The sequence below is a fragment of the Cherax quadricarinatus genome, chromosome 4 (genome assembly GCF_038502225.1).
Source record: "Cherax quadricarinatus isolate ZL_2023a chromosome 4, ASM3850222v1, whole genome shotgun sequence".
Classification (NCBI taxonomy): domain Eukaryota; kingdom Metazoa; phylum Arthropoda; class Malacostraca; order Decapoda; family Parastacidae; genus Cherax; species Cherax quadricarinatus.
In genome coordinates this window covers 73,361,051-73,383,918 of record NC_091295.1, presented here as the reverse complement: position 1 = coordinate 73,383,918, position 22,868 = coordinate 73,361,051, and the positions used below count along the sequence as shown (strand labels likewise).

The window sequence follows — 22,868 nt, the reverse complement described above, 5'->3', positions numbered from 1 at the left end:
ATGCAAACAACTGTTTACATACTCATTACCTGTTAACCTGACTGAATCAATGTCAAAAATGACTTATATTGATCCACGCACAGGAAGCGAGGGATGTATGTCTTAGTGAATAAATGAGAGTTCACTTTGATCCCTATTTTAGGTACAGTATTAAAGTATTCTTGACTGGTGATGAACAGGTTATGTGCAGCCTTATAATTAATGACCCTCATGTAGTCTATAGGCTTCAAACCCCATTAACCAAGCAATAGATGTATTATTTATAGTTAATAAGTGACTGCAAGGTACTCTGTGACATGACACCCTTACAGGTTCAATGTTTCCACGTGAACACAGTAATATGAGGCCTCGACATAGTCATCTGAGGAAACAAGAAAGGTGGGACAAAGATGAGGGCAAACAATTTAAATGGAAATTAATCACCTTAATCAAAGAGCTAAAACTCGTAGGGGTCATACAAGGCCTGGTCAGAGGTGACTGAAACCCACACGGCCATTCCTTCAGCCCCCAAAATAAAAATAATAAGGTAGGTTCAAGACAAGTCCCCTAGTCCCCACTCTTATTCCAACCACACTGTCACCCTTAAACCCCTCCTATATAAAACTTCTGGAGCTCCCTTTTTGTAGAATGGGAGAGGGGAGGTAAGGGGGTTTATTCAGGGTTGATACAAGGATTGGGAAGGTAGCTCCTATTCCTCGCATCAAAAACTCTTAACAAGCATCAAAGCATCTCAGTTGAAAGGTGATCTAGTGAGGGAGATAATAAGGAACTTGTTCAGGACGAGTGACACCAATGCCAGACCCAAGATCTGGAGCCTCTCTAAGAAAACAATACTTCCTGTATGTATTTTTAATAGAAGCATTTAAAGCATGGTAAGGGTTAACATGGACCTACTGGGCAGAGTTAGATGTAGCAATGTTAATCAGCTGATGTACATTTGGTGCATGTAAACATAAAAAGTAAAGCCAAATCTCCTTACCAAATTGTACCAGGCTTAATCATGAACATTTTCAACAACTGTACAAATGCAGTTACAGTACATACATATGTCACTGTTAAAGAAACACTATTGTGTGATTACAAATTATAATTTTTTTTTTTCAACAAACCGGCCGTATCCCATCAAGGCAGGGTGGCCCAAAAAGAAAAATGAAAGTTTCTCTATTTAAATTTAGTAATTTATACAGAAGGGGTTACTAGGCCCTTGCTCCCGGCATTTTAGTCGCCTCTTACAACACACATGGCTTACGGAGGAAGAATTCTGTTCCACTTTCCCATGGAGATAAGAGGAAATCAACAAGAACAAGAACCAGAAAGAAAATAGAAACCCAGAGGGGTGTGTATATATATGCTTGTACATGTATGTGTAGTGTGACCTAAGTGTAAGTAGAAGTAGCAAGACGTACCTGAAATCTTGCATGTTTAAGAGACAGAAAAAAGACACCAGTAATCCTACCATCATGTAAAACAATTACAGGACAAATTATAATAATGTATGATATTAGGTTACTAATCTTCAGGGTTTAATAATCTGAATTAAGTCTTCTTCCTCTTCTATTGAAATTTTGTCAATTCCTGATATTAATACATGTATATTGAATAATCTCTTCAAACATTTTATACAGGACTCATGAAATCGTAATGACACAATTGCAAACAAACCAAACCATACTCTCTAATTGCGGGTTCTATCCCCGCCCGTGGTATGGTTTATTTTATACAGATCTTTTATATAAACTAAGCATTCATAATCTACACAAAAATTGGAAAACATTAGTTAGGTAAGAAAAATGCAGTCTAGAAGACATGACTTGCTCTTGCTGAGTACAAGCAGTGGGAGGCTGGGGGCGGGGTGTTGCTTATAGCCTGGTAAACAGACTAAGAAATATCTCTGGAGTGTACTACCCAAATTTTGGAAACTGCTTAATGTATGTACATATGTACATATTTTATTACCATTGTGTAAAATCGAGATTGTTTTGTGCCATGAAATTTTGATTGCACTTGGTCAATTTTGTTTACACAAAATTGTACTACAGTATAAAAGGTTGCAGTATAAAAGGTTTTACTGTATATGTGTTCAGTATATGCATGTCCTTTTTAGACAGAGCTTGTATTCTTGGATTATAAAGCAAAGATCATTTTGCAAAGTGTAGCTTGATTTTTGCAGTTATTGCAATAGTAGTCTCAATGTCACAAAATAAATATATTTAACTGATGTAAAATATTACTAACTAAATTTTAACTGACTTAACATAAGCTGGGCGAGATTAAGCTAGATTATAATAGAACCCCCATATCTGCAGGTTCGGTTTCCAAGGTTCCAGTAATCCATGGTTCAAGGTGGCCTGGAAATATTAAGAGGGAAGCAGGCTTCTACTAGGTAATTTTTAATAATAGTTTAATTTCAATTATTTTTTATTTTAAGTTAAGGTGGTCCAAAGAGAAGTTTGCCCAAAAATAAGAAAATAAATAAAAATAATGATTTTTGATATGGCAACACCTTGGTAAAATTTGTGCCAAATTGTTAACATTTAGGATGTTATAGTTAACTTTATATGAACAAGGTTAAAGACGAACTGCATAGAAGGAATTGAACAACATATCATTATTCTGCATCCTCCAAAATTCTTAATTTATTTTTGGGTATTTTAAAATAAATAAAACAAACAGTAAAGGCTATTACAAATTCCCTTCATGGGATTGTAAAACCATGATTCCTTCTTTTCCTCAATCTCTCCCCAGTATACAACACAGATTTTCCACCTACTGTTTGCCAATTCTACTCCTCTTTGCATCGCTTCCTCACTAGTCAATCACCTAACACAATCACAGTACCTACACCATCACCTCACTTCATCTCATCCTCACAGGCACTGTATCATCATCACATTATATCATCACAGCAACAATAAAGAACTGAGAAGCTGGTGAGTACCTACAATAGGCTAAGATATTTTATAATTAAGGGGAGGTAGCCAAGCTTGGGCAGGTATGAAAACCATCAAAAATATTTGGAAAATAAGTTAAGGTTACCAAAAAACAGTTCAGCAATCTGGCAACATTTGGTGTAAATCTCAGCCTTCATCCATACCGTCCCGACCAACAATCTACCCCCACACAATCTGCAGATACAATTTTCCCCAAGGCCACACGCTCACACCTATACCATTCTCCCCGCAATCACCATTCCCTCATGGCCATATATCCCCTATGACCTCACTTGCACACCTTACCTGACCTTTCACCCTAACATGCTGTCACCATACCTAATCACTTAGTTACCCACCACACTCATTACCACCAGCTGTATAATTGTCCACTCTGTCACCCATCATCCAATCACCACCTACACCATGCCAATGACAAGCACACCTTTCACCCACACCACTCCCTGACAGCTTCAAGCCCACATGGCCCCACACCATACTCATGCTTTCACTCACCACTCCCTGACAGCTTCAAGCCCACATGGCCCCACACCATACTCATGCTTTCACTCACCACTCCCTCACAGCTTCAAGCTCACATGGCCCCACACCATATTCATCCTTTCACTCACCACTTCCCCACAGATTCTAGCCCTCACTGCCCCACACCCCCACCTTACCCATGTTTTCATGCCCCACACATTCCCCAAACATTCCATTGAGCCACTAGCCACTCTAATTACTGTCCACACCAACTGCACACTCACCTGCTCAACATCCATCATCCACACTACCACCCACATGGTCACCATCACACCTCATTGCTTCCAGCATCCATCCCTATACCCCTCCAAAACCCAACATCATAAGTACAAAAAAATGACATACTGTATATAGGATTCACTACTATCCACGGTTTCAGTATCCGCAAGTCTTGGAACTTATCTCCCGTGGCTATGGGGGACCTAATATTGTTTTAATTTAACAAAGGTTGGTAAGTTAGTTTAAAAGAAAAATTAAATATTTATTTTTCATGTTGATTCTCAAAAATTTCTGTATCAACAGATACAATTTTTTTTTTAATTTAAAGGCAGTTTTAGTGTCTCTTGCTCATCTTTTACTTTCCAATATACTCATGAAACTTACCATTTCAATTCTGATATGACTAAGAACACACAAAAAGTTGCTCCACCAATAATAATAATGCTATTTTCTATTATTTTTTAAATCATAGCCATACCCACAATAAGTTAACTGTCTGCCAAAAATATCTAACCTTATTGAAGCCCTCACAGATGTCATCTTGTTGAAATGCCACATATATATACAAAATTCTTCACGTAAATCTTTGCCCTGGTAATATTTCTGTTTATACTGGTCTTCCCAGTACACTGTCAAATGCTCTAATCATCAGACTTGACCTGATCTTGGCTGCCTCCTCATCTCTTCACCTGACTTATTGTCTGGTTTTCTCTACCTCTTTGCTCTTGCTTGCAACTTAATAATGATCCAGGACACATGTTCAAGCATCGTCTTCAAACTGTGGATTAGTCTTGAATAGTTCCAACATCAGCATTGTGACTTATTCTTTTATTATTATTACTATTATTATTAACAATGACTGGTACATTAAAATAATGGCTATGCAAAAAATTTAAAAAATCTGCATGAATCACAATGGTTCAACGCTTGTTTTTAATATACTGTACTAATAATACTGTATTTTGATCAAAATATTGTACTGTAGACTGGCACTGATATAATCATGACATGAAAATACAATTTTATCTTTGAATTGTTATCCACACTTATAAAATTTCACATAAAAAGTTAAGTAAAAATATTACAGCATCATACTCACTGGAACAGCAGGACTCAGAATTTCATCAGTGCATTTTTGTGCTTCCTGCATGGTAAGGTGCATGGGTACCTCTCTTCTTTGCATAATTTCTAAAAATCGTGACAAAGTTGCAATATCCTTTGAAATACTTAAAGGTGATACGTCCAGCACAAACAGCTTGTCCACAACGGAGGGCTGGAAAATTAGTTTACTAAAAATATTGTAGAGTACCATGAAGATGAACCAATATACAAGGTACTGCAGTAATGTGACAACCCATGATCATCATTGGAAAACATTCATAGAGAAAAGATAAAAATAGTGATGGCATTTTCTTGAGGTGAGAGGCTAATATAAGCTCAAATGTCGAACTATCGTAACAGTTTAACATGTGATAAATATTTTAGTAACTATCACCTCTGAATTATTATTTTATTTTTTTTTTTTTTTTCAACAAGTCGGTCGTCTCCCACCGAGGCAGGGTGACCCAAAAAAAAAGAAAGAAAATCCCCAAAAAGAAAATACTTTCATCATCATTCAACACTTTCACCACACTCACACATTATCACTGCTTTTGCAGAGGTACTCAGAATATAACAGTTTAGAAGCATATACGTATAGAGATACACAACATATCCCTCCAAACTGCCAATATCCCAAACCCCTCCTTTAAAGTGCAGGCATTGTACTTCCCATTTCCAGGACTCAAGTCCGACTATATGAAAATAACCGGTTTCCCTGAATCCCTTCACTAAATATTACCCTGCTCACACTCCAACAGATCGTCAGCTCCCAAGTATCATTCGTCTCCATTCACTCCTATCTAACACGCTCATGCACGCTTGCTGGAAGTCCAAGCCCCTCACCCACAAAACCTCCTTTACCCCCTCTTTCCAACGCTTTCGAGGACGACCCCTACCCCTCTTTCCTTCCCCTATAGATTTATATGCTTTCCATGTCATTCTACTTTGATCCATTCTCTCTAAATGACCAAACCACCTCAACAACCCCTCTTCTGCCCTCTGACTAATGCTTTTATTAACTCCACACCTTCTCCTAATTTCCACACTCCGAATTTTCTGCATAATATTTACACCACACATTGCCCTTAGACAGGACATCTCCACTGCCTCCAACCGTCTCCTCGCTGCTGCATTTACCACCCAAGCTTCACATCCATATAAGAGTGTTGGTACTACTATACTTTCATACATTCCCTTCTTTGCCTCCATAGATAACGTTTTTTGACTCCACATATACCTCAACGCACCACTCACCTTTTTTCCCTCATCAATTCTATGATTAACCTCATCCTTCATAAATCCATCCGCCAACACGTCAACTCCCAAGTATCTGAAAACATTCACTTCTTCCATACTCCTCCTCCCCAATTTGATATCCAATTTTTCTTTATCTAAATCATTTGATACCCTCATCACCTTACTCTTTTCTATGTTCACTTTCAACTTTCTACCTTTACACACATTCTCAAACTCATCCACTAACCTTTGCAATTTTTCTTTAGAATCTCCCATAAGCACAGTATTATCAGCAAAAAGTAACTGTGTCAATTCCCATTTTGAATTTGATTCCCCATAATTTAATCCCACCCCTCTCCCGAACACCCTAGCATTTACTTCTTTTACAACCCCATCTATAAATATATTAAACAACCATGGTGACATTACACATCCCTGTCTAAGACCTACTTTTACCGGGAAGTACTCTCCCTCTCTTCTACACACCCTAACCTGAGCTTCACTATCCTCATAAAAGCTCTTTACAGCATTTAGTAACTTACCACCTATTCCATATACTTGCAACATCTGCCACATTGCTCCTCTGTCCACTCTATCATATGCCTTTTCTAAATCCATAAATGCAATAAAAACTTCCCTACCTTTATCTAAATACTGTTAACATATATGCTTCAATGTAAACACTTGATCTACACATTCCCTACCCACTCTGAAACCTCCTTGTTCGTCCGCAATTCTACATTCTGTCTTACCTCTAATTCTTTCTATTATAACCCTACCGTATACTTTTCCTGGTATACTCAGTAAACTTATTCCTCTATAATTTTTACAATCTCTTTTGTCCCCTTTCCCTTTATATAAAGGGACTATACATGCTCTCCGCCAATCCCTAGGTACCTTCCCCTCTTTCATACATTTATTAAACAAAAGTACCAACCACTCCAACACTATATCCCCCCCTGCTTTTAACATTTCTGTCATGATCCCATCAGTTCCAGCTGCTTTACCCCCTTTCATTCTACGTAATGCCTCACGTACCTCCACCACACTTACAGTCTGCTCTTCTTCACTCCTAAAAGATGGTATACCTCCCTGGCCAGTGCATGAAATTACCGCCTCCCTTTCTTCCTTAACATTTAAAAGTTCCTCAAAATATTCTCGCCATCTACCTAATACCTCCCTCTCCCCATCTACTAACTCCCCTATTCTGTTTTTAACTGACAAATCCATACTTTCCCTAGGCTTTCTTAACTTGTTTAACTCACTCCAAAATTTTTTCTTATTTTCATTAAAATTTCTTGACAGTGCCTCTCCCACTCTTTCATCTGCTCTCCTTTTGCACTCTCTCACCACTCTCTTCACCTTTCTTTTACTCTCCATATACTCTGCTCTTCTTATAACACTTCTGCTTTGTAAAAACCTCTCGTAAGCTACCTTTTTCTCTTTTATCACACCCTTTACTTCATCATTCCACCAATCACTCCTCTTTCCTCCTGCCCCCACCCTCCTATAACCACAAACTTCTGCCCCACATTCTAATACTGCATTTTTAAAACTATTCCAACCCTCTTCAACCCCCCCACTACTCATCTTTGCACTAGCCCACCTTTCTGCCAATAGTCGCTTATATCTCGCCCGAACTTCCTCCTCCCTTAGTTTATACACTTTCACCTCCCTCTTACTTGTTGTTGCCACCTTCCTCTTTTCCCATCTACCTCTTACTCTAACTGTAGCTACAACTAAATAATGATCCGATATATCAGTTGCCCCTCTATAAACATGTACATCCTGGAGCCTACCCATCAACCTTTTATCCACCAAAACATAATCTAACAAACTACTTTCATTACGTGCTACATCATACCTTGTATATTTATTTATCCTCTTTTTCATAAAATATGTATTACTTATTACCAAATTTCTTTCTACACATAGCTCAATTAAAGGCTCCCCATTTACATTTACCCCTGGCACCCCAAAATTACCTACTACTCCCTCCATAACATTTTTACCCACTTTAGCATTGAAATCCCCAACCACCATTACTCTCACACTTGATTCAAAACTCCCCACGCATTCACTCAACATTTCCCAGAATCTCTCTCTCTCCTCTACACTTCTCTCTTCTACAGGTGCATACACGCTTGCTATAACCCACTTTTCACATCCAATCTTTATTTTACTCCACATAATCCTTGAATTTATACATTTGTAGTCCCTCTTTTCCTGCCATAGCTTATCCTTCAACATTATTGCTACTCCTTCTTTAGCTCTAACTCTATTTGAAACCCCTGATCTAATCCCATTTATTCCTCTCCATTGAAACTCTCCCACCCCCTTCAGCTTTGTTTCACTTAAAGCCAGGACATCCAGTTTCTTCTCATTCATAACATCCACAATCATCTCTTTCTTATCATTTGCACAACATCCACGCACATTCAGACTTCCCACTTTGACAATTTTCTTCTTCTTGTTCTTTTTAGTAATCTTTACAGGAAAAGGGGTTACTAGCCCATTGTTCCCGGCATTTTAGTTGACTTTTACAACACGCATGGCTTACGGAGGAAAGATTCTTATTCCACTTCCCCATGGATATAAAAGGAAAAGTAATAAGACCAAGAACTATTAAGATAAAATCAAAGAAAACTAGACGAGTGTGTATAAATAAACGTGTACATGTATGTGTAGTGTGACCTAAGTGTAAGTAGAAGTAGCAAGACGTACCTGAATTATGTATGTGGAAAATGAAAGACTAAGTGTTATGAGACAAACTAAAAGAATTAAGAGTTATGCCTCAATACAGAAACTCCCATCAGAACACAAGGAGGCCAAATGATGAAATTAAGTCTGAATAGACATGTTAGTTCAAGTCCTACTGGAAACACTGAATATAAAATGGGCTTTGTATAAAGATTACTATATAAGGGAAGAAATCACTGGAAAATGTTTGATTAAAAATATGAGAGAAAAAAAAAACATTCAAAACATTAACTGCACATAACCATCTGAATTCTTTTGTACATTTACAAGTACGTACATCTTCAGAAGAGATAAAAATGTAAACAACTGCTTGTGTAATCAATTATTTCCCAATTTTCCCAATTACATGATTTTGTAATAATTACAGTAGAACACAGGTACTCCTCACTTAATGACCTACCTGTTTAACGACTGCTCGGACTTACAACCAGCTCTCCAACCAGTGTACTGTATGTGTACGAAGAGACTTATTTCCATTGGGTCCTTGTAGTAATATTGCTGCATGTAACCTTTTCACCCTAGACAAAAATACTTAAATTCTTAAAACAGAGACTAAAACAAATTCTCAGAATATCTATCAAAATTTCCAGTTCCAGTTCTTGGACACATTATGTGCCTCTGTAAGAGGCACATAATGTGTCCAAGACAAGATGGGCATGGGGTGATTACCACCCACACCATGGGTATATAGGGTGACTACCACCCACACAATGGGTATATAGGGTGACTACCACCTACACCATAGGTATACAGGGTGACTACCATCCATACCATGGGTATATAGGGTGACTATCACCCACACCATAGGTATATAGGGTGACTACCACCTACACCATAGGTATATAGGGTGACTACCACCCACATCATGGGTATACAGGGTGACTACCACCCACTCCTTGGGTATTGGGGTGCATAATAAAAATATTACGATATAAACAGATATACAGTGGTACCTTGACTTACGAGTTTAATTCGTTCTGTGACCAAGCTCGTAACTCAATTTGTTCGTATATCAAATCAATTTCTCTCACTGAAATTAATTGAAATGCCATTAATCCGCTCCAGCCCCACAAAAAACCACCCCAATTTTTTTTGTTATGGGTTTTTAAATAAGAAAAATGTATGTATTTATAAATAAGAAATATTGTATACTCCAACCACCACCTTCACTACTCCACCCACCACCATCTCTACTACACCCACCACCCTCACTATTTCACCCACCACCATATCTACTACACCCACCATTATCACTACTCCATCCACCACCATCACTAATCCACCCACCACTATCACTACTGCACCCACCACCATCACTACTCCACCCACCACTACCAGTACTCCACCCACCACCATCACTACTCCACCCACCACTATCAGTACTCCACCCACCACCATCACTACTCCACCCACCACCATCACTACTCCACCCACCACTATCAGTACTCCACCCACAATAACTAATATTTCCGGAAAAACTCTGAGTGTTAAAATGGAGATTACCTCTTCCCCAGATTTATACAAGAAACAAACAAGGGAGAAGGTGCCTCACTACAATCTCGGATTAGTGTAGGGAGTATTACCCTTCCACTTATGTCTTGGAAGAGCATGTGGGATGGGATGAAGTACCTGACATTCCTCTGTGTACAGAGTTGGATTTGACTTTAAATATGCCGCCACTATTTGGCGGCATATCTGAAGCTCACTCATAAATAGGATTTTGGCTTGCAACTCAAAGCAAAAATCAACTGAGCGACGGCTTGTAACTCGTTTTGTTAATTTTTTTTTTTATTATCACACTGGCCAATTCCCACCAAGGCAGGGTGGCCCGAAAAAGAAAAACTTTTACCATCATTCACTCCATCACCGTCTTGCCAGAAGGATGCTTTACACTACAGTTTAAACTGCAACATTAACACCCCTCCTTCAGAGTGCAGGCACTGTACTTCCCATCTCCAGGACTCAAGTCCGGCCTGCCGGTTTCCCTGAACCCCTTCATAAATGTTACTTTGCTCACACTCCAACAGCACGTCAAGTATTAAAGACCATTTGTCTCCATTCACTCCTATCAAACACGCTCACGCATGCCTGCTGGAAGTCCAAGCCACTCGCACACAAAACCTCCTTTACCCCTTCCCTCCAACCTTTCCTAGGCCGACCCCTACCCCGCCTTCCTTCCACTACAGACTGATACACTCTTGAAGTCACTCTGTTTCGCTCCATTCTCTCTACATGTCCGAACCACCTCAACAACCCTTCCTCAGCCCTCTGGACAACAGTTTTGGTAATCCCGCACCTCTTCCTAACTTCCAAACTACGAATTCTCTGCATTATATTCACACCACACATTGCCCTCAGACATGACATCTCCACTGCCTCCAGCCTTCTCCTCGCTGCAACATTCATCACCCATGCTTCACACCCATATAAGAGCGTTGGTAAAACTATACTCTCATACATTCCCCTCTTTGCCTCCAAGGACAAAGTTCTTTGTCTCCACAGACTCCTAAGTGCACCACTCACCCTTTTCCCCTCATCAATTCTATGATTCACCTCATCTTTCATAGACCCATCCGCTGACACGTCCACTCCCAAATATCTGAATACATTCACCTCCTCCATACTCTCTCCCTCCAATCTGATATCCAATCTTTCATCACCTAATATTTTTGTTATCCTCATAACCTTACTCTTTCCTGTATTCACTTTTAATAGCTGACATCAATGACATACTACTATATAGAAAGTCCCTTGTTATGCAGAGCATTTCCCACAAATTATGTCAGTTTTGTCCCAGGATGCAACCCACACCAGTTGACTAACACCCAGGTACCCATTTTACTGATGGGGAAGAGACAACCAGTGTAAGGAAACATGCCCAATATTTCTACCCAGCCAGGAATCTTTTACTTGAATGTGATGTATGTATAATATTCTAAAGCCAGGGCCAGCCCTTCAAGCCCCACCCGGCCACTATGCTGGCACCCTTCCATGCCCATGATGTCAGCAATGTCACATGATATGCCAGGTTCCCAGTAACTTCCACTACAGAGCCCAGAGCCAACACCGTGGAACTCTACCATGAGGCAGCTGTTGGGTGTGCCACAGGAAGTGTGCATTCAATCCTCAAATATCAACATTTGTGCATATAATGGATGTCTAAGCTCCCAGAGAGTTAAAAGATGGAACACCCAACAGCCCCTCCCAGCAGACAGAGCTGACAGTTACTGCGACTTCAGCTCTACAGAGAACCTAAAATCTGCAATCAAATTAACATCCACCAGGATGCTGACACATATACACAAAGCAGCTCACCCTCAAGCTGCTAGCAAATTTGCTGGCCTGTTGAAGAAAGTCAATGATGCCCCTGCAAACAATGGATCCTGGCAAAACCTATTGCTATTTGCATAGGTTGTCTGGCTGTCTCACCAACGACAGACAAGTCCCTATCAACATCTGTTATTAGGGCAATAGAGATGATTAATTTCAAATATATATTCATTGTTTTCTATTTTTCATTGTATTCCAACAGATTGTTAATTAATTTCTAGGGACCCCTCAAGGAACCTTCCTTCAGGGGTCTCTAGAGCCTGACCAGCATCAAAGAACCTTCCTTCAGGGGTCCCTAGAACTAGAGCCTGACCAGCATCAAGAAACTTTCTTTGAGGAGTCCCTAGATCTAGAGCCTGACCAGCATCAAAGAACCTTCCTTGAGAGGACCCTACAGCCAGAGCCTAACCAGCATCAAGGAACCTTCCTTGAGGGGACCCTAGAGCTAGAGCCTAACCAGCATCAAGGAACCTTCCCTGAGAGGACCCTAGAGCTAGAGCCTAACCAGCATCAAGGAACCTTCCTTGAGGGGACCCTAGAGCTAGAGCCTAACCAGCATCAAGGAACCTTCCCTGAGAGGACCCTAGAGCTAGAGCCTAACCAGCATCAAGAAACCTTCCTTGAGGGGACCCTAGAGCTAGAACCTAACCAGCATCAAGGAACCTTCCTTGAGGGGACCCTAGAGCTAGAACCTAACCAGCATCAAGAAACCTTCCTTGAGAGGACCCTAGAGCTAGAACCTAACCAGCATCAAGAAACCTTCCTTGAGGGGACCCTAGAGCTAGAACCTAACCACCATCAAGAAACCTTCCTTGAGAGGACCCTAGAGCTAGAACCTAACCACCATCAAGAAACCTTCCTTGAGAGGACCCTAGAGCTAGAACCTAACCACCATCAAGAAACCTTCCTTGAGAGGACCCTAGAGCTAGAACCTAACCACCATCAAGAAACCTTCCTTGAGAGGACCCTAGAGCTAGAACCTAACCAGCATCAAGAAACCTTCCTTGAGGGGACCCTAGAGCTAGAACCTAACCACCATCAAGAAACCTTCCTTGAGGGGACCCTAGAGCTAGAACCTAACCAGCATCAAGGAACCTTCCTTGAGGGGACCCTAGAGCTAGAACCTAACCAGCATCAAGGAACCTTCCTTGAGGGGACCCTAGAGCTAGAACCTAACCAGCATCAAGGAACCTTCCTTGAGGGGACCCTAGAGCTAGAACCTAACCATCATCAAGGAACCTTCCTTGAGACGACCCTAGAGCTAGAACCTAACCATCATCAAGGCACCTCACAAGTATGGAACAAACCTGTCCTACACTGCCACTTCACACGTCTTATAATCATCAAACACAGTTATATATACCACACAAACTTTCCTCTTCCACAGTAACTTATAATTACAGTCTTACATTATATTTATGACGAAAATTATTATAAATAATGTCAGACTAGGAGTGTCTCTGATATGTATTGTGTGCAAAGCCATGGAGAAGATTATCAGGAGGAGAGTGGTCGAACACCTGGAAAGGAACAAGATTATAAATGAAAACCAGCATGGGTTCATGGAAGGCAAATCTTGTATCACAAACCTCATGGAATTTTATGACAAGGTAACAGAAGTAAGACACGAGAGAGAGGAGTGGGTAGATTGCATTTTCCTAGACTGCAGGAAGGCCTTTGACACAGTTCCCCACAAGAGATTAGTGCAGAAGCTGTAGCATCAGGCGCATGTAAAAGGCAGGGCACTGCAATGGATAAGGGAATACCTGACAGGGAGGCAGCAACGAGTCATGGTACGTGAAGAAGTATCACAGTGGGCGCCTGTTACTAGCGGGGTCCCACAGGGGTCAGTTCTAGGACCAGTGCTATTTTTGATATATGTGAACGACATGATGGAAGGAATAGACTCTGAAGTGTCCCTGTTCGCAGATGACGTGAAGTTGATGAGAAGAATTAAATCGGACGAGGATGAGGCAGGACTGCAAAGAGACCTGGACAGGCTGGACATGTGGTCCAGTAACTGGCTTCTCGAATTCAATCCAGCCAAATGCAAAGTCATGAAGATTGGGGAGGGGCAAAGAAGACCGCAGACAGAGTATAGGCTAGGTGAACAAAAACTACAGACCTCACTCAGGGAGAAAGACCTTGGGGTGACCATAACACCGAGCACATCACCGGAGGCACACATCAACCAAATAACCGTGCAGCATACGGGCGCCTGGCAAACCTGAGAATAGCGTTCCGATACCTTAATAAGGAATCGTTCAAGACACTGTACACTGTGTATGTTAGGCCCATACTGGAGTATGCAGCACCAGTCTGGAACCCACACCTGGTCAAGCACGTCAGGAAGTTAGAGAAAGTACAAAGGTTTGCAACAAGGCTAGTCCCAGAGCTCAAGGGAATGTCGTACGAGGAAAGGTTAAGGGAAATCGGACTGACGACACTGGAGGACAGAAGGGTCAGGGAAGACATGATAACGACATACAAGATACTGCGGGGAATAGACAGGGTGGACAGAGATAGGATGTTCCAGAGAGGGGACACAGGGACAAGGGGTCACAACTGGAAGCTGAAGACTCAGACGAGTCACAGGGACGTTAGGAAGTATTTCTTCAGTCATAGAGTTGTCAGCAAATGGAATAGCCTAGCAAGTGAAGTAGTGGAGGCAGGAACCATACATAGTTTTAAGAAGAGGTATGACAAAGCTCAGGAAGCAGAGAGAGAGAGGACCCAGTAGTGATCAGTGAAGAGGCGGGGCCAGGAGCTGAGTCTCGACCCCTGCAACCACAATTAGGTGAGCACACACACACACACACTCCCACACACACTCACACACACACACACACACACACACACACACACACACACACACACACACACACACACACACACACACACACACACACACATAGTAGTCCCCATATTTAAGAAAGGAAACAGAAACGAGGCACTAAACTACAGACCTGTGTCTCTGACATGTATTGTGTGCAAAGTCATGGAGAAGATTATCAGGAGGAGAGTGGTCGAACACCTGGAAAGGAACAAGATTATAAATGAAAACCAGCATGGGTTCATGGAAGGCAAATCTTGTATCACAAACCTCCTGGAGTTTTATGACAAGGTAACAGAAGTAAGACACGAGAGAGAGGAGTGGGTAGATTGCATTTTCCTAGACTGCAGGAAGGCCTTTGACACAGTTCCCCACAAGAGATTAGTGCAGAAGCTGTAGCATCAGGCGCATGTAAAAGGCAGGGCACTGCAATGGATAAGGGAATACCTGACAGGGAGGCAGTAACAAGTCATGGTACGTGAAGAGGTATCACAGTGGGAGCCTGTTACGAGCGGGGTCCCACAGGGGTCAGTTCTAGGACCAGTGCTATTTTTGATATATGTGAAGGACATGATGGAAGGAATAGACTCTGAAGTGTCCCTGTTCACAGATGACGTGAAGTTGATGAGAAGAATTAAATCGGACGAGGATGAGGCAGGACTGCAAAGAGACCTGGACAGGCTGGACATGTGGTCCAGTAACTGGCTTCTCGAATTCAATCCAGCCAAATGCAAAGTCATGAAGATTGGGGAGGGGCAAAGAAGACCGCAGATGGAGTACAGTCTAGGGGGTCAGAGACTACAAACATCACTCAAGGAAAAAGATCTTGGGGTGAGTATAACACCAGGCACATCTCCTGAAGCGCACATCAACCAAATAACTGCTGCAGCATATGGGCGCCTGGCAAACCTCAGAACAGCATTCCGACATCTTAATAAGGAATCGTTCAGGACCCTGTACACCGTGTACGTTAGGCCCATATTGGAGTATGCGGCACCAGTTTGGAACCCACACCTAGCCAAGCATGTAAAGAAACTAGAGAAAGTGCAAAGGTTTGCAACAAGACTAGTCCCAGAGCTAAGAGGTATGTCCTATGAGGAGAGGTTAAGGGAAATCAACCTGACGACACTGGAGGACAGGAGAGATAGGGGGGACATGATAACGACTTACAAAATACTGAGAGGAATTGACAAGGTGGACAAAGACAGGATGTTCCAGAGACTGGACACAGTAACAAGGGGACACAGTTGGAAGTTGAAGACACAGATGAATCAAAGGGATGTTAGGAAGTATTTCTTCAGCCACAGAGTAGTCAGGAAGTGGAATAGTTTGGGAAGCGATGTAGTGGAGTCAGGATATAGCTTTAAGCAGAGGTACGATAAAGCTCATGGTTCAGGGAGAGTGACATAGTAGCGACCAGTGAAGAGGTGGGGCCAGGAGCTTGGACTCGACCCCTGCAACCTCAACTAGGTGAGTACACACACACACACACACACACACACACACACACACACACACACACACACACACACACACACACATGGTAATGCATTATTTACAGCTAGCAAAGTCAGGGTATTTCTCCAGAATGGTCTGCAATATACCACTGTGGATAAAATACTTTGCCATTTCTTGAACATTTCTGAGTGAGTTGTTTCTAAATTCATTAATTTGATCACACTCCAGTACATAATGACGCAAGGTGTGACAATAGTCCATCTGGCAAAGTTTACATTTTGTTTGGTCTACATCTGGTGGTGGTGATTTAACCCGCCATAGATACTTGTAACCCAGCCGGAGCCGGGCAGTAGTGACATCCAAGAGTCTGCTTATCTTGTTGGATGCACCATAGACATGTGGCTCCTGCATGATGGAATAATGATAGATGGACTGACTTGTGTCAATCTCCCTAAGTCTTAAGTCAATAAAGTTCATTTGAAGTTCTTTTCGTATACCTCTGTAACTTGCTCAGCTATCAAAACTTTGAGGCCCAGTCCCTGGACCCATTATGTACCTCTGTAATCTTTTGACTACCGCCCACAGGATGGGTATGGGGTGCATAATAAACATATTAAACTAACTTATTGTTCTCAAACTGCTAACTGACAACCCAAGATTGTAATCTACCCCCTCTTTGAAAGCATACAGCTTAGCCAATTTATCAGTTCTATCATGCATCTGAAGACCAATGTGAGATGGAATCCACAGCATGTGCACTGTGAAAATTTGTTTGGACTGCCTCCAAGTGAGTCGCCTACCCTGGCAAACTCTGTTGACACCGAGCTCTGAGGTGGGTACCTCAGCCTCACAAGTGGCTTATAGGACAGATTTTCACAAATGATTGATGTTGCAGAAAACTCGCCTGCATGCACGTATAAAGGACTAACTTACTTGGTGTTGCAGCATATATCCTGATCTTCAACTTCCCTAAGCTTAGCCTTAGCCCCTTTGGACTTCCCCTCAGAAACCATGTGCAACCGGTAGCCTTAATTCCTGCAATATTCAATAGCTATTAGTGTCCTGCCTGCACCTCAGAAATTCCTATATCCAAGAGGGTATGTATCCCCTAGTATAACTATGCAGACACGGACACTAGCTTCCAGACTGCCCTGAGACACTGATACTTACTGGGCATGCACTGCCTGTTGCACACCGGGCCCACAGATCAAACTCACTCACAATTCTCCCCAGACACTGGCCAGAAATCTACGAGATAAAGTGGAGGTCTTGTCTTACTGTATGGGCCTGATGGAGGTCATCTACAGTACATCGAGGTGCCTCTACCAGATTTCCCTAGGTCTCAAATGTGAAGACACGTGGGGGGCGCCGTCTGCTGATCACGGCACGTCTTGTCCAGTTGGTGTCTGTCTTAAGAAGAACGAGCTGGTCTCTCTTCCAGACCCTCGTCTCTTCGTTCAAACTAGGGCTGCCAGTTCTCCCTAGCTAACTTATCCTAGTGTTTGCCTACATTATCGGCCTATTACTACCTATGTTAAGGTCTTAGGTCTACATTATTGTTATCTACAGTTGCCTTAGTAAACCTAATATTAATATACTAACAGTAAAACTACCTACTCCTTCCCTGAAGGGTAACTGTATAAATTAAATAAGCTTACCAACAATCAATGCCAACTAGAGAATGCTTTGTTTATTTGGGAGGGTTTAAGGGCCACCCACCCCAGCCGTTCTATTAAGGCCATGCCGGATCTGTCCTGTGGAACTTTCGGGACCAAATAAGTTTCCACATCCTCCCGCCGGCGAAGGTAGGCGCTAAGTCTAAATCAAGTTCACCTTCCGCGAGCCCCCACAGTGGACCCTGGACATGAGTGCCGTCCGGCCACTCTCGTCGAGCAGACTCCAGTCTAACTTCAACCGTCCAGTTTCCCCTGTGTGGACCTCTGGGGGTGTAAACTTGTTGGTTCCGGTGGTCTTAGCACCCTTTCCTTTAACTTTAGCGTCTTTCGTATGTCTAGCCTTGACTGAGTGGCTCCGTACTTTCCCACCCAGTGGCCCACATGCCCTGGTAGCCTTTCCTCCCACTGTTACGAGGTTCCCTGGATTTAATGGCAATCTATCTCCCTCTTTACGTACCCTGTAAAAGTGTTTTCCCAAGGTGGCCGAGTGTTCGTCACTACCTACCTGGTTCAGCTTCCCTGGTGGTTCATCGTGTATACTGGTATTCATTATCACTACTCCCCCAGCTATCATGGGGACAGCTTCTCCTCTTATCTGGCGTGGCAGGGAATTCCGGTGGAATCCTGCCGCCTATGATGTATCTTACTGGGGATCTGTATAAACCGATTCCTTCCTTAAACGTCCGTCGTGTAGACAGGAAGTCATCTATATGATTGGCTCCCACCAGGATACCTACATTTCTGACTCTGTCAGTGGTAATTCCCTGGTCTGCCAGCTTCACGTCAAGGTCTTTCAATCGCTTAGCTGCTGCAGCAAGACCTCTCGCTGTAATTGCTGTGGGTAGCGTCTCTACCACCAAGGCTGTAATGTCTCTGTGATGTCCACCTAATTTGACTGTGACATCCACCACATCATAAGATTTGGGTGGGACCTGACTTATAGCCCCTCCCAACATCATACTAACTTTCTTTGTGGCCTTCAACTTTAATTTAGCCACCAACTTCTTTGTTATCAAGGATACTTGTGCTCCTGGGTCAAAGAATAATCGGGTTGTTTCGGACCTGTGCCCACTCACAACCTTTGCCATGACTGTAGGTAGGGCAGCACCTCCGTGATTCTCACTCGGATTAGAGACTTCACTCCCACTAATCACGCTGGCTACCATTTCAGGCTTGGACTCACTTTCTATCTCTACCTGAGAGATATCCCTACTAGCCTGGGGTTCCCTTAAATTATTGGGACATAGTGCAGTATGGTGCTTACCTTTGCAACAGACTCGACACTCACTGAGCTGGGTGCCACAGTCTCTCGCAAAGTGTTCCCCACAACACTTGAAGCAGAGTCTCAACTCCCTTAGTCTCTGTTGCCTACTGCTCAGTGTTATATACTCCGAGCAACTCGTGCTAGCGTGTTCGCCTTCGCAGAACACGCATATTCTGGCATGAGTGCCTCTGAGGTTCTGCTTAGAGGTTCTTACCTTAGACACCTCTTTACCATAGTACACTCCAACGTTAGTCGTACGAGCTTTAGACTGATCTCTCGAGATCTTTGAGTGACTGTCTGGGTTTTTATGTGGCGATGGTGGTGACTCTTCTCTCACACCTATACTCAAATGAGAAACGAGATCTCCCAACCCCTCAACAATTTGTTGTATCGTGAACCTATTCGTCCGATATTTTAAGTGTAACTCATGCACTGTAGTGCCAGCCAGTTTCCTCTGAATCACCTGACTGATGAACCATTCTGACTTACCCCAATCATGTAAATCTTTAAGACCATTTGTCAAACTCATAACTTCGATTCGGAACTTCTCTAGGCTCTGACGGTCATGGCGACAAGCCTCTAGATCCAACAACCGATGAAGTATAGCTACCTTTATCTCCTCAGTGTTGCCAAACATGTCCTTTAATTGGTCTTTGGCATGTTGGTAATTGGTGTCGGTGGTTTGGTAATGCCGGACCAAGTCCAAGGCCGGACCAAGTCCAAGTCCCTTGAGCTGTGAACGTAAATATTGTAATTTGACGCCATCTGACAAATCATCTCTGTCATCTATCTGGGCTTTAAACTGATCCCAGAAAGCAATGTACTCTGTTAAGGTTCCGTCGAACGTTGGTAAATTCAACTGGGGCAATCTGGGCAACACATTAACAGGCGTGCTGTTGTTCGTGTTCCTTGAAACATTTGCTCCCCCTGCTGTACCGGCCTTCAAAGTCTTTATTAACTGCCTGCAGAGTCTCATCTCTGCTTTACACTCTGCCCTTCGTTCATCATAGTCTGTCCGTGCTACTTCAACTGTATATTCAGACTCACCTGTAGTATAGGCCTCTGTCTCACAAAGGATAAATGATCTCTCAAAGGCCTCCAGTCTTTGCTCCAAAGGTTTCAGGCAACTCTCTAGTTCCTCCCAGTCTACGTCTTGATCTTGCCTGACCGTACGACACTCCTCACATGCTTTGCTCAGGCGCCCCTTATAGGCTCCCATAGACTGCTTTAATTGACTTAGAGCTGGGACAGCTGGTACTACATCTTCACCTACCATAGTTGCGGTTTAGTTAAGATCACAGTACTAATTTGTACTTCAATTAGCCCACCCCACAGCACGAATGGTATTAGGTGAGAATGAACGAGTCTCAAGGCTTCTCAACAAGCTTAAAAACTCCCTTTATTATATTGACTCTACTCTGAATCAAAAATGTACACTGTTAGCTCTCAAATCCCAATCGAAATGTGTATCGGTGTGAAAGCTTAACCTAGCAATTTCCTGTACAATGCCAGCAAATAATTACAGGACTTAACCTAGTCTCAGGTACAATTCACAAATCCCACATTAAAATGAATCAAAGACAATGAAAATCACACAATAAAAAGTGCAGTATACAAATTAAAATCACTTGGTTAGCACAAATAAATTCAACAATTCAACTTGTGAAACAGTAAATGAATAATGTATGTAAATAGCTTGGCCTAACTGCCCAGTTTACTCTGTCTAGCGTGGATGGTTGGATAAGGTAAATCCTAACCTAGCTAGTGTGCTATAGCTTAAACCTGGCTTTATAACTCCCTGTAAATAATAACTAGGTTAAATCTGTCCTAGCTACTATAACTGTTGTAAATATTGCACAAGCCTAGCCTAACTGTGGCTACCTTGCAAATCCACTGTAAGTAATCAACACACAAGTCTCCTACTCTGGATTACTTGTAATCACTGTAAATAATTAAATTCACAAGCTTCTCTAGCCTACCTGGCCTTCCTGTAAATTACTGCAAATAACAACTTCTGTGTATAGTCAGCTTGGCCTAGCTCTGTGTAACTTTGGGCCTAGGAGTGCTAACTTAACCTAACTTTGTTAAACTGGTTCCTAACTGTGGCCTAGCTATGATAGTTTAACCTAGCTATTCCACATCACAGTTTTCGAAGGACCACTTTTGTGAAAATTTGTGTGGACTGCCTCCAAGTGAGTCGCCTACCCTGGCAAACTCTGTTGACACCGAGCTCTGAGGTGGGTACCTCAGCCTCACAAGTGGCTTATAGGACAGATTTTCACAAATGATTGATGTTGCAGAAAACTCGCCTGCATGCAAGTATAAAGGACTAACTTACTTGGTGTTGCAGCATATATCCTGATCAACTTCCCTAAGCTTAGCCTTAGCCCCTTTGGACTTCCCCTCAGAAACCACGTGCAACCGGGAGCCTTAATTCCTGCAATATTCAATCATTATTAGTGTCCTGCCTGCACCTCAGAAATTCCTATATCCAAGAGGGTATGTATTCCCTAGTATAACTATGCAGACACGGACACTAGCTTCCAGACTGCCCTGAGACACTGATACTTACTGGGCATGCACTGCATGTTGCACACCGGGCCCACAGATCAAACTCACTCACAATTCTCCCCAGACACTGGCCAGAAATCTACGAGATAAAGTGGAGGTCTTGTCTTACTGTATGGGCCTGATGGAGGTCATCCACAGTACATCGAGGTGCCTCTACCAGATTTCCCTAGGTCTCAAATGTGAAGACACGTGGGGGGCGCCGTCTGCTGATCACGGCACGTCTTGTCCAGTTGGTGTCTGTCTTAAGAAGAACGAGCTGGTCTCTCTTCCAGACCCTCGTCTCTTCATTCAAACTAGGGCTGCCAGTTCTCCCTAGCTAACTTATCCTAGTGTTTGCCTACATTATCGGCCTATTACTACCTATGTTAAGGTCTTAGGTCTACATTATTATTATCTACAGTTGCCTTAGTAAACCTAATATTAATATACTAACAGTAAAACTACCTACTCCTTCCCTGAAGGGTAACTGTATAAATTAAATAAGCTTACCAACAATCCATGCCAACTAGAGAATGCTTTGTTTGTTTGGGAGGGTTTAAGGGCCACCCACCCCAGCCGTTCTATTACGGCCATGCCGGATCTGTCCTGTGGAACTTTAGGGACCAAATAAGCTTCCACATGCACTCTGACTCCACTGTCCACAATCTTACCATACCTATGTCTGGCTTCTGACACAAGCATGCCACAATTTATACTTAATGAGTTGAGAGCATTTATGGATGACAGAGAATCAGTTATAATTAAAATGTCAACCTTAGATACATGGACACATTTGAGTGCAAGGAGTATGGCGAACAGTTCTGTTTGAAGGGTAGAGGCCCAGTTATTGATGCGTGCTCCAATTTCTTTATGAGAGCCATCACTCTGTGTGACAACAGCAGCACTACCAGCTGCACCAGTGGACTGGTGAACAGAACCATCGACGTAAATAATTTGTGAAAGAGTGT

General features: G+C 42.5%; 1 long non-coding RNA gene across 1 annotated transcript; it reads right to left on the bottom strand.

The window, feature by feature from the left end:
- Nucleotides 1–284: 284 nt before the first annotated feature.
- Nucleotides 285–22,645, bottom strand: LOC128684475 (uncharacterized). The gene is made up of 3 exons (XR_011393669.1): nt 22,411–22,645; nt 4,792–4,965; nt 285–4,470 (listed from the first exon to the last, which is right to left on the bottom strand). It is a non-coding gene; the product is annotated as an uncharacterized lncRNA (long non-coding RNA).
- Nucleotides 22,646–22,868: the final 223 nt, after the last annotated feature.